This window comes from Passer domesticus, chromosome Z (assembly GCF_036417665.1).
Source record: "Passer domesticus isolate bPasDom1 chromosome Z, bPasDom1.hap1, whole genome shotgun sequence".
Classification (NCBI taxonomy): domain Eukaryota; kingdom Metazoa; phylum Chordata; class Aves; order Passeriformes; family Passeridae; genus Passer; species Passer domesticus.
The window spans coordinates 26,918,659-26,925,106 of NC_087512.1; the positions used below are offsets into that span (position 1 = coordinate 26,918,659).

A 6,448-nucleotide genomic window follows, 5' to 3' on the forward strand; every position below is an offset into this window, starting at 1 on the left:
GATTCTGAACACCAGCTTTGATGGAGGAGGATTGTACTTGGCCTTCCCTCCACTCTTTTTTGTAGCCATAGCATCTTGTGCCTGAAGTATGAACAGGATACACTCTACCACAGAGTACTGCCAGTATGCTGAACAGTTCCGTGCATACCTGTCACCTGACTATAAAAGGTTTCAGGCCCCATCCCTGAAGCTAAAAATTAAGCACACATATCTGAGTTGTTGAATATCCACATAAAAGAACTCCTAAACTGGATTCTAAATAAATACAACAGAAAAGTGTGTCAGATAAACCAGTAAAAGCCTACATTCATAAAGCCATTATTATGTTGTTTTAACCTCCCTGTCACAAGGTGTAGCTCAATTTAGCAGCTGTGCTTGCACCTGCATTAGTCAATGAAAGGTGCCATCGCCTGTATCCAACAGTAATCATGGTCCTTAGTCAATATTCATTCAACCTAAGTTCTCCTCCTTTAACACAGTCAATAAACTGCTTTTCATCTGTCTCTGCACCATCATAACTATTCTTTTTCTTACCCTGCTTTGAGTGTAAGCTAGCTATATCTAGAAAAATGCATTCTTAAGTAATTTTGATCATGCAGAAACTATTCTTCTCAACTGCAGGCACCTTTCCTCCATCCTCCCACATACCACTCAAAAATAACTACAGTTCACACAGCAGATGTAGAATGAAGACTTATGGGCTCAGTTTCCAATTCTATCAAAGGCTCCTTTTAAGAGTTCGGGTATATGACTTTTTTTCTGTTCAATTACTCATTTACAGAAGGAACAAAAGTCAACTTTTTATTCAATGCGTGTTGTAAGGATTTAACCACATCTTTAATGTATTCGAATGTCACATTAAGGACTACTTAACTATGCAAGAGGACAAGCAAACAGGTTAAGAAGCTGTGGTGGCCTGAATTCATCGCAGAACAATCCTCATAGTAGTAGGAGGATTTCTCAGGTCTTGAGCAGAAAGTCAAATGAGAGGAATTATAACCTTCACAGCAAGGAAACAAGTATCTCGCAGACCAATCAGCCCAGAAAGCGTTCCTGTCCTTTGTACAGTCACCCCACAGAAGGTTCACAAGTTCCACTGTCAATTTCCACCGAGTAGGTAAATTAACGACCTTCCTATGCAAACGAAAGTACTAGACAATCACGAGATTTCTTGCCTAATATTCAGGAACAAAAAATTAAAACCCCACCTAAGCAAATCTGTACAGCAGGACGCACACACGCCAGAAACCACTGTAGGAAACAGGGCCACGTTCCTCTATCCTGAAGCGACTTTCACTTTCCGGCACAATGCTGCGGGAGAGGCGCCAGCCGTCACTCCGGGAGGAGCCGGCCGAAAGCGGGGCTGGAGGGGGGATCTCGGGGGTCTGCCCGGATCCTCAGGTTCCACCTGCTGCCTGCCCCGTAACTCCGTCCATCCATCCATCCATCCATCCATCCATCCATCCATCCATCCATCCATCCATCCATCCATCCATCCATCCATCCATCCCCCCCTCGTCCGTCCATCCATCCCTCCACCCACCCATTCATGCCCGGTACGAGCGGAAAAGGCAGCCCACGGCCGAGACCCCACCGGCTCCCCGCCCAACAGCAGCGCCGAGGCCCCTGCCATCGGCCGGGGCACGCGGCGGCGCTGGCGACTACCGGGGATGGGACGTCCCGCCCCGCCCCTCGCAACCCGGACACGTACCCACACCATCCCAGAGCCCGGCGGCAGGGGAGTGGCGAGGGAGCGGCCCGACCTCTCCCTCCACAGCTCCGGCGGCGCTGCTCCGGCCCCCGAAACGGCTGAACAAAGGGAACCCGGCTCGGCCGCCGCCGCCCCTCGGTTGGCCGCGGGGCGGGGCCGGGGGCGGGGGCGCCGCTGCCCCGGTCACCCCGGCAACGGCGGGCGGGACGGAGCGGCGGTGAAATGGCGGTGAAATGGCCGCCCGGCCGCTCGCTGTCTCGGCCGTGGCCGCCCAGCACTGACGGGCTCCTCACAGGAATCCTTTGAGGATTGGGCCGCTTGGGCCCCGCCAGGCTCCCCAGGCCGGCCTCCTCTCCCCGGACCCCCTCACGCCCGCAGCCCTCCGGCCGCAGCTGCTCTACAGGAGGCGTATGACACCAAAAATAACAGAAAATCAAAAATGAGGCTCAGGGCTAGAAAGAAAAAGTACGGCATCCTTCTTTCACTACCTGCAAGTGCTCACACAGGGTCTTCCCAATGGACTGAGTGGATGGATTGAGAGCAACCCTCTGAAAAAGGACTTGGTGGAACTGGTGTATGAAAAATAGGACATGATCTGGCAAGGTGCATTTGCAGCCCAGAAGAAAATTGAACACTGGGCTGCATCAAAAAACATGAGGCCAGCAGGTTGAGGAAGGTGATTCTTCCTCTCTGGCTTCTATATCCAGCTCTGGAGCCCTCAAGCCAGAAAGGCATGGACCTGTTGGAACAGGTCCGGAGGAGAGTATTTCCAACCCAAACCACTGTGTTCTGTAATTCTCTGATATGTGGCCAGTTGTCGTGGGAAGAAGACCCCCATGTTTGTTCATGGCTGTGGGCACCCCAACAAGTTACAGTAGCAATCTGTAATTGTGCTGCAGTCCTATCCCCTTGACTGTAAGCACTAGCTACTTTTTTATTAAACAGTGAAAGCTGATAATTTTCACCCAATTTCTGAAGTTTATAGACCATTTAGAAAAGCACATTCTTGAGAAAAACTCAGTTGGTAACCTTGCTTATGGTCCTGTTGTGTGTCTCCTGTTCTTGGAAACTCATGGTCTTCTCTCAGTCCTCATTTAAACAATCCTCTCAGTCTGCCTCTTTGGGATACATATAACCCTTCCACAACCCCACATACTACTATGATTTCACAACAACAAAAGCTTTTGACAGTGTCTTCCATAAACAGGGCTTCCCAGCCGCTTGTCTAAGTCAGCTCTCAGATGTTGCTGCGTAAGTTCAGCTCTAGTATTGCGCCACACTACATTTCCTAATTATTGCAGAGGAAAATTTGAAAACACAGCTGGTCTGAACACCAGATTTTTATACTTATAATACATTCATTGTTTATTACTTCAGATATTTACCTCAATTTGTTTGCTTTCATGAGATCTGTCTGGTAGTCTTGCAAATACTAACACTTCAGTACTATGTACTGAAGGAGGATCTCGTGTAGGAAGATCTGTTACGTACACATTCAAAAGGCTTCTTCCCTCTATTGAAACTCCTGCCCACAGTCAAATTAAATGCTAATTATTTTCCTTGAGTAATATTTTGCTGTGTATTTTTTCGGAGCAGATTGTAATATAGTTATATACTGAATTGTGATTTATACCTTAATACTTACACCTGTAACAATCATGGTAAATTCGTTATGTGATACTAAAATCTCTCAGCTAACAGGAAAGTGGGTATGTGGGGCTCTATCTTCCAGTTTAGCCTTCCTGAGTACAGAACGTATGTTCTGTAGCTTCCTTCCACCTTTGTCAGCAATCTGCTGGCAAAGTCCTGGCCTGTTTTCCTTCTGAAAAGATTCTGTGTGATTATGATCTGCCTGGATGCCCAATCCTCTGCTATTCTCTACCTGTCAGTTTTCAACCTGTTAGTCAGCTGCAGTCAAATCTTACTGACACATGAGGGTATCCAAAAGATAATGAAGTCCAAGTCTTGAGATGAACAGGAGGGACCCAGCTATAGAAGAGGGTCTGTGCTTATGAGGAAATGTTGGAACTGATCAAAGGAAGGGATAGTTTCTGCCTGTTTGATATCCTGACAGTTCACCAGTACCAACATACTAGTTGGTCCAGCCCACACACATAATTTAAAATGAGAGTTGCAAGACCGTTTCAGGCCCAGCTGTCTGCCCAAAGATGTGGGAGTGAGCTCGTGGTAACAGGGTTTATTTGGTATGGAGAGGAGAGCTACAAATACTCAAATTGTGGTGCATGTTCTGGTACCTAAAAACAGCTATTTAAAACTAGTTAATAGTACAAGAAAGCTACAAAAGCAGCATAGTCAACTACTCAAGTATTCCTCTAAAGGGGACAGAGAAACCTCTGTGGCCACACTGCCACTGTACATCACAATCTCCAATTGCCAAACTGCTTTTTTGGTGACATAATTAAAATTATCCAGGCTCAGTGTGTCCTTCCACTGGCTAGAGATCAAGAAATGGAAGAATGAAAGATAAGATCTACCTTTACCCAGATTTAAGATAAATTCAGGTTACTAACTTCCTCACAACTTTCTGAAGATTTCTTTCTTTAGATAAAATTAAATATTAGAAACAACTAATGAATTTTCAGTTTGCTATACTTCATTGAAATGCATTTTCAGACCTGATGCACTGGTCTGCTGTACTCAAACAAGGCAAATAAAACTATAATCCCTTTTATGCTAGTGATAGATTACTGCAGAGTATGTTTAAATAGTTTTGCTTTCCATGCACACTTGGAAGAAATCATCTGTGAAAGGCATCTTCCATACAAAAGAAGGTCCTTCCCTGGTGGTCTGTTTCAGTTGCTGATTGTGTTCTATCAACAAAACATGAAGGAAACAGGTTATTGCAAAATTAGCATTGTCTCCATGGCACTGATGTCTTTTGGAATGGTAAGGTATGTGGCTATTAGATGCAGCCTAGTCATGGTACCACATAGCAAGCCAGAGCTAATTTATCTCTTTTCTGAGTATAGTAATTTTGACTGAGAAAGCCAAAGGTCTGTGCTCAACAATGCATAAGTTTATTTGAAACCAACTTAATTCTACATTGTGCTAATAATGCATTATACAGACATACATTTAATTAAAAAAAAATTTTAGACTGCAAGTCTGTGTGACTGCAAATTGTTTTTAGGATCATACTTAGTTATTTTCACTATCATTTATTATCATTTGCTGGTTTTTAAGCACCTGATTTTTCTTGACAGGATCAAGCATGGAGATTCATCACCTAAAAGCATTTCATAATTTCATAGTAATAAAGAAAGCTGTACAGTTCCCATGAAAATTTGCCCTCCAGCTGACAAAGAATGACTTAATTGAATTTTTGAAGAGTTGTACAGAGGAATTGGAAACAATCTGAGGTACTCTACAGATGCTGATAAAGTGTCCTGTAATTTTTTGGATTTTGCCTTCCATTTATAAGTAAGTGTAAAGTTAGGATAGAATAAAACCTAGAAATTAATGTAAAGTTGTTTTGGTATTTGCATGAGTTTGTAATTTTGAAAGCAGCAGGTGGAAGAGGTATTACAGCCAAATACGTATCAGTGAGATACCAATTTACATACTCATGGACCATGTTTCAATGCTAGTATCACTGTTTTGTTGATTATCAAAGCCAAGAGGATGTGTTTTCATGTTATAACATGCATGAAGTTAGGAGAGCAGCACTGTGAGCCTTATTCAGGACAAGAATGTGGCTTTGGGCACTATGTTTGAATTTGGTGTCACAATGAAGATCTGTCACATGTGGAAATTGACAAAGTACCCACCAAGTTTTTTAGTGGTTTCTCAAAATGACCATTTGACAGCAGTTTTACCTGCAGTGTTGCCTCTGCTTAGATGGGAAGATAAATCCAGCATTTGCTCTGGTCATTCTTGGTTATCTTGCTCAGTTAAGCATGCTCATGGACTCTGGTTAACATATTGCAGTACTGCAATTACTTAATGTGTTTACAGGTGAAGGCTGGGCATCTAATGTGATAAAATGTGTGACTCTCCGCAAAATATGAAGAAAAGGCATTTCTGCATGTTCTTCCCTGTATTGTGATGGTTCTTACCTTGTTAGATCTGACAATAGAACTACTTCTGGAAGCCTGATATTCTATCTCAGGATTAATTTGAAAAGACTATAATTTATTTTTTTTCCAGTCAGTCTCCAGCTGTTGTACACTTATTGTCCTTTAGTTTCTGGCACTTTTTTCCAAAGTAGTGATTATGCTACAGCTGAAGTTCTGTGGGCAATTTACAAAGGCCCTTTCTGAGAGCAAAATGAAGAAGTGCTACCCAGTGTTGCACCTCTGGTTTATGGCTGCTAGACTGTAGAGACAAAAAACTGCAGGGAAATGTGTACTCCATGCCAGTATGAACGGTGTTCAAGTGTGTCTCCAAGGCTTTTTTATAGCCTGAGTGTGGGAGGGTGAGAGGGAGGGAAGGGAGGGAGGCAGGGAGGAAGAATGAAAGGAAGGAAGGCAGGAAGGAAGGCAGGAAGGAAGGAAGGAAGGCAGGAAGTCGGGAAGGAAGGAAGGAAGGAAGTCGGGAAGGAAGGAAGGAAGTCGGGAAGGAAGGAAGTCGGGAAGGAAGTCGGGAAGGAAGTCGGGAAGGAAGGAAGGAAGTCGGGAAGTCGGGAAGTCGGGAAGTCGGGAAGGAAGGAAGGAAGGAAGGAAGGAAGGAAGGAAGGAAGGAAGGAAGGAAGGAAGGAAGGAAGGAAGGAAGGAAGGA

At 44.3% G+C, this 6,448-nt stretch overlaps 1 protein-coding gene across 2 annotated transcripts in view; it reads right to left on the reverse strand.

Annotated features, from left to right (window-relative positions):
* TNPO1 (transportin 1) overlaps nucleotides 1-1,848 on the reverse strand; it is a 68,883-nt gene extending 67,035 nt beyond the window's left edge. For both annotated transcript variants that reach the window (XM_064405175.1, XM_064405176.1), the window contains exon 1: nucleotides 1,712-1,848. The gene's annotated coding sequence lies outside the window, so the exon portion shown is untranslated. The remainder of the gene's footprint in view (nucleotides 1-1,711) is intronic.
* Between the last annotated feature and the right edge of the window lie 4,600 nt (nucleotides 1,849-6,448).